At 39.4% G+C, this 10,228-nt stretch overlaps 1 non-coding gene across 1 annotated transcript; it reads left to right on the forward strand.

Annotated features, from left to right (window-relative positions):
* The first annotated feature begins 8,917 nt into the window (after positions 1–8,917).
* Positions 8,918–9,024, forward strand: LOC141636904 (small nucleolar RNA R71). The gene has a single exon (XR_012541471.1). It is a non-coding gene; the product is annotated as a small nucleolar RNA R71 (small nucleolar RNA).
* The last annotated feature ends 1,204 nt before the right edge of the window (positions 9,025–10,228 follow it).

A 10,228-nucleotide genomic window follows, 5' to 3' on the forward strand; every position in this document is an offset into this window, starting at 1 on the left:
AGTTTATTGTTTTCTTTACATAATTTTCAAGTGACAAATATTCTTGTAGAATCAATGATTGTTGTAGCTCAATATTCTTTCATATTGCAGTATTTTGTATTATGTTTGTTTCTCACTTACTCTTAGGACCGGAATCAAGATAGAAACTATTTTTCTTATCAATCGAGTATACAGTTAATTTTTGATAAGTTCTTGTTTATATGGCCACATTATCATTTTGTTTGCTACAATGATCTAGGTACTAAATAATTCTTATCGGTTATTGAGACAAGAACTCAATTGTGAAAAACAATAGTCATAACTATTTCTGCTACATCGTTACTACATTGTACGGAAAATAGTGGCGGTAACTATGTGATCGGTCCGTTTCGTGTTCACAATTGAATAGATGTTGTCGTTGGGTCACGTACGAATCAAAACACAATTTATAGCTTCACAAACAACTCTACAATTAGTAAAGAGGCAAGTAAAGGTCGGATCCCGAGGGACAAGAATTGAGATGATATTTCTATTGAAACTAGTGGTGTCTTAGGGGTGTCACAATTTGGGTTGATGTAGAAGGTCACTAACTAAATAGCAATGAAAGTAAATAAGCAAGATGAAATAAAAGGGTTGTAAACAATTGATAAAAAGCACTAGGGTATCATGGGGTCATAGGGGAATCATGGGAATTGATCATACAAACATCTTCTCAAATTATAAGCAAGCAATTATTGTTGTGATGGATTGAGTTGGGTTATATCTTACAATCCTAGAAAAGTTTGGGTCCCGGAGCCGATTCGATTAGATTGTACAACACCTACAAGTCGAATTAGTCTTCCCTACTCAACAACATGCATGGTCTAATGAGACTCGAGTTGGTTTATGTCTTACAAGTCTCATTGAAAAGATAGGTGATGGGTAAAAAATGCAAGGATTCATAGGCTCGCATTTCATCAAACATAACATGTGCATGAGTTGAGATCAAAACAAGCAAGCAAATAAACCATGAAAGCATATTAATTTAAGCATGAATCATTCCCCATGTTGGTTTCCCTTAATTACCCATTAACCCTAGCTAGGTTACTACTCACTCATTATCATGTTGATCATGCTAGCAAGGTTGTCAATCATACCAACAAAAGGAAACATGATGAACAAATGAAAGTAATTAGCAATAATTAAAAAGGGATTTAGAGAATTATACCTACTAATGATTCCAATAATAAAGCAAAGAATAAAAGAAGTACTTGATGCTTGATTGAGAGGTTGTCAATCTCCCAATAATAACCCAAATAATCTTCAATTACCCAAAATAAAGGATGAACAAAAGAGAGATTAGGGAAATAAAACTTGTATTAAAACTTGATTAATTGTTGATTACAATACTAAAGAGAGATTTGATTGATATTAACTACTCTAATAATTGATAAGAAGAACATGCTCTTCTAATTAGACTAATGGGGTATTTATAGTGGAAATTAGGTGGATGCATTAGGGTTAACTAAGGGCTAAACTAGTAATTACACTTTTTAGATTGAGCAGGAGAAGCGGTATTTTTCGAAGGAAGGGCTTCTTTCTTTTATGCATGAAGAGACAATTCGTCTTTGGGCTGGAATCCGGGTGTATTGGTGTCGGGACGGGCGGATTGTAGCAGGGGAAGACGGGCGTCTTCAAGGGAATCCGGCGGATCTCGTGGTGCTTACCCGGGCGTCTTTGGCGGAAGACGCACGGATTGTCTTTGTGGAGGACGGGCGGATTCAAGGCAATCCGCTCGGATTGTAGCTCAACATTGTTTCTTCTTCTTTTCTTCCCTTTTCTTCATAAAATCCTTGGGGATTTCCTTGGGGATGCAAGGATCCTTTCTCAACATTGCTCATCTACTATCATATGTACAAAGGCCTTCTAATCTTGTCTCTCCTTGATGCTTGGTCATTGAATTCAATCAATTTAGTCTTGTTTTGCCACGAAAATGCAAGATTTGCACTCCTTTCCTACCAAGGGATCAAAATCTCAAAGAATATGCAAAACAAAGAACTAAAGACAATAAATGACCCAAATATGCACTAAAAAGCATGGGAACAAGGCTAATTCGGGGGCTAAATATGCGCTAATTATGGTCACATCAAATATCCCCAAACCGAACCTTTGCTCGTCCCGAGTAAAGAGGTGACAAAGACTAGGACCATTATTTAAACTAACCTAATAACATAGCCGATATGAGACAATTAGTGGGTCTCACTCCACCCCTTCAACTCACAACAAGACAACCATGAGGTAGAATGCCTTCTTGCAAGGCAAGGTGGGTCTTGCCAAAATGGCGACACATCCAAACATTAAGCACACAAAATCAAATAATGGATGCATCTACAAAAGGGATAGCCACTTCCTCATCAAGTGGCGGAGGTAACTAAGAGAGAACAAATTTAAGAGCATATAATCCTTCACAAATACTAGTTCAACAAATTACTAAGGCTAAGAGGATGGCACTAAATCACCTCCAAATAGTGTTAAACTAGACTACTTTCGTCCTCAATTTCCAAATGCTTTCGTCAAGAGCGATCGGATGGTGGTGGAATGATGATCCCTATGATGCTAGTAGCATATGACATGACAAGTCTCGAATTCTCTACAAAAGTAAAGGTCATGGATCGTCTCAAGCTCGAAAAAGTGGTTTGACAAAAGGCTTTTTGGGAATGAAATGCTCAAATCTTTATAAACAAAGGGTGGATATGACTAGCATTCAAAATTGTCCTCATTTGACTTTCACATTTCAAAAATTTAAGATGGGGTTTGTCCCTTCCGGGCTAGTGTCCTTTGCTTTCGCCAACCGCTTATTAGGCAACCGGTTAACCTCTAGACAATAGCTTTTCGGGGTGATAGTCACTCTGTCTCTGGGCGGTTGAATTCACAACCGTGTGGGGACCCAATTCAATGGATCGCTCTCCAAAGCACATCGAAGTGGTACGCCTCCATCAAAACAACTAAATTTCTCAACATTTCAACATTTCATAACATTTGAGGTTTCCTTAGCAATAAATTACTTCCACACGACAAAATTTTCGAAATGAGCACTTCAAACTTATTGATAGAAAGTATTTTTGGGTTGCCTTACCACAAGGTCAATCAAGGTCACCTAGACAAGTTAACCAAGTCCACATCGCATCACAGGGTTAGATAGGTGACTCACATGCAAACCCTTGACTAGGCTTTGGGTCATGGATCAAAAGACACAAGTATGACACAACCTAGGGTGTTTTACAACCATTCTAGTAGGCAAAGTCTTAAGTTGAAAAAGTATTTGTAATGGCTTAGTTGCTCTTGTCAAAGTTCTCAATTAGGCACTTTTCAAAATATTTCATCTAAATGCAACTATATGTCATGATGCAACTATTATATACATCCTAATGCAAGTGATTCTATCAACTAATATGACATATAAACTAAATGCAAGTCCTAAGTTCACATTGTTATACCGCATCAATCAAAATAAAGCCACATAGTCATTAACATAAAGAGGAAAAAGGAGATTGGAAAGATCATACCATGCGGTCTTCATGATCCTCATGTCTCGGATGTGGCGTAGTCATTCAATGTGAACAAGGATAGAACAAACAATATATACAATATATACAATATATATACATAACTACACTACCAAATAAACATGTTTTTGGGTTTTTCAATTTTCAAATTTTTATGGTTTTTCGAAATTTTTCAATTTTTTTGGATTTTTGAATAAAAGTTAAGTTAGAATTCCCCATCCCCACACTAATATGGGCATTGTCCTCAATGGCCAAAATGATGGGAAATTATGCAAACATGATGCATGATTTCTACACTAAATGCAAGCTACACTAATCTATGCTACATGATGCATGGTTTTTGTTTATGACGGAGAGGATAATTTAGATTACCTCCCGTTGTGTATGCATTAACTTCCCCAAACCGATCTAGACATTATTGCTAATGTCCAAGGATGGGTGTAGTTCATGCACACACTATGCAATGCATGAAACTAATTTTGTCATTTTGGATTTTGAAAGGTGGGAACAATAAAATGAGAACACCTCAATGGGGCCGAGGTGTTAGTCCTCTATGGTACTAGGACTACTCCAACAATGATCAAGATTAATAAATAGAACAAAGAGAGAAATAGATAAACCTCAAGAGGGTAGGAGCCTCTAAAGCTTGCTAATCTTCCATCATATCATCATTATCATCACCTTCCTCACTAGAAGCGGTCTTATCACCACTTTATCCTTCACTTTATCCTTCACTTTCTTCTTCACCTTGCTCATCATCCTCTTCTCCTTCTTCACTAGCTTCTTCACAATGTTATCATCAACCTCTTCATTACCAACAACCTCATTATCACCCGGAACAACCCTAGATGCACTCGGAAATAGGATTTCCCTATCCGCCCAACTAGGCAAAGGACATGAAGGGTAAAGTAGTCCTTGCCTAGCTAAGTGTAAGAGGGGTGGATATTGGGTTAAGTAAGCATTTTTCCGATCCTCGAAAGCTTGCTTGTGCATCTCTTGCATGAGAAGAGTCAAATAATCATTTCTTGCTTCAACACCTTCCGGCTTGAACTCTTGGTACTCGAAAGGATAGGGTGGTGTGACAATGGAAGAGGAGGGCATTTCAATTTCACCCTTTTGTTGTTGGATAATATACTCGGCCTCTTTTGATAGGGGAAGTAGATAGTTGGTCCGGTGGACACTCAATCGACAAATCTTTGAAGGCAAAGTGAAAGATCTAGCCTCACTAGTGAGCCATCCATACTTGGTGTCAAGAGGGTTATGGGTAACCCACTTGTACTTGTATATCATAGTATTAATATCAATGAGATGACCACCCTCTTTCGCCTCATACTTGTTATCTTTGTTGAAGTTTGGATCAAAGTATTTAGCTAGGATAGTGACTAGGCCTCCATTCACAATAACGGTGGTGCCTTTCTTCCCACAATCAATATTTAGCCATCTATCCACCAAAAGCCTTAGAGAGTTGAAAGGCTTGGTGAATTCCCTACCAACGTTCAAAGCCGACTCAAGAAGAACAAAATCGAGTTTGGTGAAATGGTTGGTGTCTTTTCTTGCAATGATTGTGTTACCTATGACCTTGTGCCACACTCTAATGCCCGGATGGTGGACTAATAGAGCGCGACTAGCATGAAATTCTTCAAATTTCCTTCCGGAAATCGCCTCCCAAAGAGGGTCGGGGTCATATTTGCCAACATTCTTAAAATAACTCGGTGAATCACTAAGACCCAAAGCTTTACCCATTTCCTCAAAGGAGATGCGCCTACTAACATTAGCTAGACGAAACTCAATGGTCTCCATGGTATCAACCTTGTTAACTTTCAAAGAACTCAAAAATTCTAAGGTAAGGGAGGGGTATGTCAATTCTTTTGATTCAAACAATTTCTCCAACCCCATGGCTTTGAAAAAGGCTCTAGTTTGCTCAAGGACACCCAACTTTTCTAAGGTATCTTCACAAATAAACTTGGTGGATAGAAATGATTTCCTAGCAAACTTGGCAAAAGTGTCCCTATGGGATTTGAAAATGAAAATTACCTCCGGATAGTTCGAAAGTTGAGCAATTTCCGGAGTAGAAGATGTTGTTGCTTCCATGGGAGGTTGTTGTTGTTGCACTTCCAAGTTTGGGTTAGCTACCACCATAGCCAATGCTTTCTTTGCTTGAAGAGTCTTTTGTCTTGATGAGAGTGCCTTTGCCTTTGGTGCCTTTGCCTTTGTTGCTCCCTTAGTCCTTGCCATTGATGAATTAACCAAGAAAAGAGTGAAAAATCTTCAATTTCTAGTGCACCCAAATCGATTTAAAAATGAAAGGCTTTGCCTTTATGAATTCAAAAATCGACTCAAAGATTGAAGATTTTGTGCTTGGTTTTGATTTTTGTTGAAAGAGGAGTGATTGATTTGTTGTTAAAAGGATGTTTTGATTTGATTTTGGTGAATGTTGTTGAGGAATCTTGTTTTTGTGATGGAGAGGATGAGGGTTTTGAGGGTTATGAGTAGTGTTATGAATGAAGGAATGAAGAAATGAATGTGGGAGGGGGTTTATAAAACCCGAAAAATTTGAACTGCAGGGGAAAGACGGGCGGATTCTGCTCGGGACGCCCGGATTTGGCCTTTTCTGGGTTGGGAAAAGCTCGCCTAAAGACGGGCGTCTTTCAGTGAAGACGCTCAAATTTGCAAACACGGGACGGGTGTTTTCTACAGAAGACGGGCGGATTCCTTCATAGGGATTTTTCTTGTTTTCTTCAGCCAAGAAGACGGGCGTCTTCCTTTCAGCACGGGCGGATTTTTAAAGACGGGCGGATTTGAATGCAGGACGCCCGGATTCGTTGACAGTCAAAAATTTCAAAAATTCAGCTCATAATAGGACGGGCGTCTTCTACCCAATATGCCCGGATTGCCTGAAGACGGGCGGATTCTCCTGAATCCGCTCGGATTCGACCCCTTTGTACCCGGATTCAGTTCCATCCGTGTACTTTGCCAATCCCTTGCCATTTTTCCATTCTTCTTCATATCTCGTGTTCTTCATTGTGGGGGCACGACTAAGGCATGGATAGCCTAGGCAATTGCCATCCCCACACTAAGCTAAAGCACTACACATTAATTGAAATTATTAGTCCCTCCCTCACTTCTCTCAAACATGATAATTATCTTGATCAAAGTATAAAAATCCAAAAATAACAAAAATGCAATATAAGAATTGAAATGCAAGTTAGGGAGTTAGAAATATTTACAAATGGTGGTTTAGGGAGGACTCCACCAAACTCTCATTCTCGATGAGATGTCAAGGGGGCATGTTCAAGGTGTTGTTGATGTTGCTCAACACCTTGAAAAAGTAATCAAATGCTTGTTCATTATCATGATAGAGGTCTTAAATAGACCTTGGCCCTTGTTGTCGGTCTTGATCGATGGCATTACCAATGTAGGGATTAAAAATCCCTTCAAATTCGTCGTCCCAAAGACCACATACTTCATTAAGTTGATCATTGAAAATCTCTTGATTTGATGGAGACAACTTTCCCATTTCCTTTTCTTGGCCAATAAGGCCATCTTCTTCATTGCTTGTCCTTGATGAGCTTTGCAAGCTCTCCTTATCACAATTCACTTGCTCTTTGAATGGAGCATCTTCAATTTTCTTCTTCCATTGGAGTCCCGACTTTTTCCTTTCATCCTTCCGACTATAATGATCGATCATAAAACACAGTTCATGTAAACGGGGAGCTCTCATAGTCTTGTCAAGATTAAAAGTGATACTCTCATCTCCCACTTCTAGATTGAGCTCACCATGTTTTACATCAATCACCGCACCCGCGGTGTGTAAGAAGGGTCTTCCTAGAATGATTGGAATGTTGGAATCTTCCTCCATATCAACAATGACAAAGTCCACCGGGATGAAAAACTTCCCAATTCGTACAAGGACATCTTCCCATATCCCTAATGGTGTCTTCGTCGATCTATCGGCCATTTGGAGTGTGATATTGGTGCACTTAAGCTCTCTCATCCCCAACCTTTTACTCACCGAGTACGGCATAACACTCACACTAGCCCCTAGATCACATAAGGCTTTGTTGATCGTGGTGTCGCCAATGGTACACGGTATTGAGAAGCTTCCCGGATCCTTTAGTTTTGGAGGTGAACTCCCTTGAAGTATTGCACTACTCACCTTAGTGAAGGCGATAGTCTCAAGTTTCCGGATCGACTTCTTCTTTGTGAGGATGTCTTTCATGTATTTCGCATAGGCCGGCACGTGATTGATTAATTCCGTGAAAGGAATTGAGACTTCTAAATTCTTCACAATTTCCATAAACTTTCCAAGTTGGTCATCAAATTTGGGCTTGGCTTGACGACTTGGAAAAGGAAGTCTAATCACAATGGGCTCCTTCTCCTTGACCTTGTCTTCATTTTTCTTTGAAATTTCTTCTTTTGATGATTCTCCATCTTTGGAGTTTTGCACAATTTCTTCCTTATTACTAGCTTCCACAACTTCATCCTCAACTTGCTTCTTCGGTGCTTCATACCTTGTACCACTTCTCAAGTGAATGGTACTAACCGTTTCATGTCTTGGGGGATTACTTTGAGGTGGTAATTGCCCCTTTTGTTTTTGTGAGCTTGAAGATGCTAGTTGAGTCAATTGGGTTTCCAACATCTTGGTGTGAGCTAGAATGTTGTTGATGGTGGTTTCCTTTGCTTGACTATCTTTTCGCATTTGAGTGAAAAACTCTTGTTGATTCTTTTGCATTTGGAGGACCGCTTTTTGAACATCAAAACCTTGGTCATTTTGGTGATTGTATGGATTTATATTTTGGTAACCTTGGTTTTGGTTGTAAAAGGGTCTTTGATTTTGGTTTCTCATGGGAGGTGGGGTGTATGTTGTTTGAGGATTTTGAACATTTTGGCTTTTGTATGAGAGATTTGGATGAAACTTGGTGTTTTCATTGTAATAGTTGGAATAAGGGGTACCACTCTTGTATGCTTGGAAAGCATTCACTTGTTCATTTGTTCCCCTACATTCACTTTGGTCATGTCCCAAAGTTCCACAATTCTCACATATCCCACTTGGGATTGACGAGGATGCCGTCATGGCATTAACATGATGCTTTGGTGATTTTGAGGCTTCTTCAAGTCTAGCCATAGCTTGTTCAAACTTCAAATTGATTGTGTCAATGTGAGCACTAAGTTGAGCACCCAATTGAGTAACGGAGTCCACTTCATGCCTTCCTCCTCTAGTAGCCTTTCGAGGTCTACTATATTGTGAGTTATAGACCGCCATTTCCTCAATCTTGTTCCATGTTTGATTGTCATCAACTTCGATGAACATTCCATTTGATCCCATGTTGAGAATGTTCCTTGAATCTTCATATAGACCGTTCCAAAATTGTTGTACCAAGAATCACTCGCTAAGTCCATGGTGAGGACATGAGCGACAAATTCCCTTGAACCGCTCCCAAGCTTCATACAAAGATTCTTCATCCCTTTGCTTAAAACCCGTAATTTGAGCTCTTAGCATGTTAGTCTTTTCCGGTGGGTAGAACGTTTTGTAGAAAGCTAGAGCCAACTTCTTCCAAGAATCAATTCCGAGAGTGGCCTTATCAAGGCCCTTCAACCATTGTTTCGCGGTGCCGATTAGAGAAAAAGGAAATAAGACCCATCGAATTTGGTCTTGAGTCACACCGGTTTGAGAAATCGCATCACAATAGTCATAAAAGGTTTCCATATGAGAATGAGGGTCTTCACTAGGCATCCCTCCAAATTGGCTCCTTTCGACTAATTGTATAAAGGCGGATTTGGCAATAAAATTTCCGGTCAAATGTTGTGGTGTGGGAGTACCATTGGGTAGGTTCTCCTCGGTGGGTACGGAATGTGATGAAAACTTAGGCATTGTAGGTTGATTTTGTGAGGTATTTTGTGTTGGGTTCTCCTCACCTTCTCTTGCAAAAGGGTTGATGAACTCAATAGTTGGTTGAATATCCACAACTTCACTAATACCTCTCAAATTCCTCCTAGCAAATCTCCTATTGTTTGTCAAGATTCTTTCACTTTCACGATCAAAAGGTAACAAATCACCTTGTGACCTTCTAGACATGCAAAATATCAAACAACTCGAAAACAATTAGAACAAACCTTGAGGAGTTTTACTTCCCCAAGGCAAAGAAAGACACAACTAATAACAATATAAGAAAATCTAAATCAAGTTAACACCGAGTCCCAACGGCGCCATTTTTGATCGGTCCGTTTCGTGTTCACAATTGAATAGATGTTGTCGTTGGGTCACGTCCGAATCAAAACACAATTTATAGCTTCACAAACAACTCAACAATTAGTAAAGAGGCAAGTAAAGGTCGGATCCCAAGGGACGGGAATTGAGATGAGATTTCTATTGAAACTAGTGGTGTCTTAGGGGTGTCACAATTTGGGTTAATGTAGAAGGTCACTAACTAAATAGCAATGAAAGTAAATAAGTAAGATGAAATAAAAGGGTTGTAAACAATTGATAAAAAGCACTAGGGTATCATGGGGTCATAGGGGAATCATGGGAATTGATCATACAAACATGTTCTCAAATTATAAGCAAGCAATTATTGTTGTGATGGATTGAGTTGGGTTATATCTTACAATCCTAGGAAAGTTTGGGTCCCGGAGCCGAATCGATTAGATTGTACAACACCCACAAGTCGACTTAGTCTTCCCTACTCAACAACATGCATGGTCTA

Source organism: Silene latifolia, chromosome Y, assembly GCF_048544455.1.
Source record: "Silene latifolia isolate original U9 population chromosome Y, ASM4854445v1, whole genome shotgun sequence".
NCBI lineage: Eukaryota > Viridiplantae > Streptophyta > Magnoliopsida > Caryophyllales > Caryophyllaceae > Silene > Silene latifolia.